Genomic DNA, 2,530 nt, shown 5'->3' on the forward strand with positions numbered 1-2,530 from the left:
GTCAAGAGCTTGCAAATATCGCGATATATTAGATTTTTGTGGTAGTTGTGTAGGGTATCATATGGTCGGCCCATTAAGGGCTACCAATGAACCGAAAACTTTACTTTTGTCAGATATTTTACACGGCGAAGGGGATCTGACCAAATAGTGCCGGGTTAGATGATGATCAGGTCATAATTCCGAGGGTAAAATTAACCAATACCTAAATTGACCAAATTTTCACTTTATGGTGTAAATATTCACATTGGAAAAACAAGATTTTGAATATATGCCACGGTTTCAAAGTGAAGCTATTGACCAATAATCGGTCAAGAGGGTGCATAAATCGCGAAATTTTGGCCCGGATTTCAAAGTGGAGCTGTGGACCTATAATCGGTCAAGAGCTTGCAAATATCGCGATATAGAATAGAGAACCGCAGAAAATTAGATTTTCGTGGTAGTTGTGTAGGGTATCATATGGTCGGCCCATCTGACTGTAATGCTCCGCTCACTGCTTCCAATATTTTTTCATATTTTAATAATTTGCTTTAATCATTAAGATTGTGTTTCATTGAATCTCATTTTTTCTTTGACCATTGACGTTATTGTGTGTGGGACAGAGATAACATCCCACTTTAGCCGTGTTACATTAACATCAAATTACTCTTTGTTTATTTTTTTGTAAAGGTTGTAATGTGTCTATAAATGTCAATTATTCTCAAGTATAAATGTCAATTATTTTCATTATAATAAAAGCCCTGTAACGAAATATAATGTGAAAAGTTCATGTTCTAAATGGCTTTCTAAAAAATTGTCTTTTCTACAAAAAACTCAATTCAGTTTTCTCAGAAATTGCCTAAATTGAAAGGTATAAATGTGAAGATATCCATTAACTTGAGTATTTAAGTATTTAATACTTGCATGTTATTTAGAAAAACACAACAAAATTTAAAAAGTTTTATGAAATATATTTTCAAAAACTTTAAAACTGTAGGAAATATGTTGATTTCCTCTAATGTTGTTGTTTGGTCTCCTGACAAATATAAATTATAATATTTGATTCATTCAAACAAAATCTGCTCAATACGATTTAGTTAAATCTCGAAGAAAACAAATAGAGAATACTTTCTCCTGTTAACACTGTCGACATCATAAAAATTCAAAAATGTAATTTTTGTACAAAGTTTTAGTCTTTTATACTACAGAAGAATTAAAGAAGCACACACATTCCTACATACACCATCCTACACATTCCAGTCATTTGTGACTTAAAGAAAATGAACTAATTGTGAGCAAACAAAAGCTGTAACAAGGGCAACACCCGAAAAAAAAACAAATCTGAAACATTGGCAAACATGAGCTCTGTTTCACAGTTCATATCTTTGTTTAGATTTTTTTCTAGGCAGTGAGGAAGAGTGTGTGTGTAGGATGCTGATGTTGTTTTTTTGTTAAATTGTGTTGCTCATTTCCATAAAGTCATTTGTGTGAGGCAGTGAGAGATATGTGCGCCTAGGATCTAGGTTCATGTTGTTCTACATATTTCAATGTCATTAGCATAAAGACGACGAAATTCGTTACTACTTTGAATGCCCGCCTAGCAGGGATATGATAACTACCGGTGGTTGGGGGGATGGGGCATCACAATGACTTTAATATAAATGTGAATTCTTCTATACGAAAAATTGCTAGTTGCCCCTTAGTTGCTCCTTTATGTTGTTGCTTCTGTTTGTTATTATCTCTGTGCTGAACTTTGTAACACATCCAGGCGAATAAGAATTGATTCATTCAACCGTAACGTATACGGATCTAAAACTTTATGAATGAAAAGCTATGATTGACAGTGGCAGTGTGGGCGAAATTTTGTTTACGTAGCATTAGATGTAGTTTTTTTCATTTGGAGCTCGTGGGCCTATTAGTTATTCGAAGGGGATTTCGTTGCTTGGGTTGTTTCTTTTTAGCGAAATTTGGACTGAAATATTCATTATTTTCAAAAAATATACATGGGGACAAAAAAGATCTTCTTGGAAATTACAACAATGTGTAATGGAAAATTTTAGTTATTTATGTTCCAATTATTGTCCACAGTAGAATCTTATTAGGATACTATAATTGATATATTGAATTCATTATGAATCTTTTTTTATATTATCGTTTTAAATGGGTTCATTAAATTGGGTAAAGATGTAAGTCTTTTCACATAAAAAAATATAAAATATTGCCTGGATCATTCAAAATTACTTAACGGGTCCTTTATATGGATACTAGGTCCTTGTAAATTGTCTACTAGATAAGTGGTTTATCATCTGAGAAAATATAAATATTCAAGTTACAAGACTGGTCTAAGAACTTCCACATGACATAAAATAAGCGGGTATGTGTTAAAAGCTATTACTAAACATGATCCTACATATTAAACATTTTCTAAGAAGATTATTTTTCGCTAGGTATGCGAAATTGCAGCCACTTCAGTGAGAAAATGCTGAAAACCAAGTTATAGCCTGCGGTGGAAGAATGCAGCTAAATCCTTCAAAATACGAAAAATGGACTAGAC

This window comes from Musca vetustissima, unplaced genomic scaffold (assembly GCF_032173495.1).
Source record: "Musca vetustissima isolate MV318-11 ecotype Yass unplaced genomic scaffold, APGP_CSIRO_Mvet_v1 utg131289, whole genome shotgun sequence".
NCBI lineage: Eukaryota > Metazoa > Arthropoda > Insecta > Diptera > Muscidae > Musca > Musca vetustissima.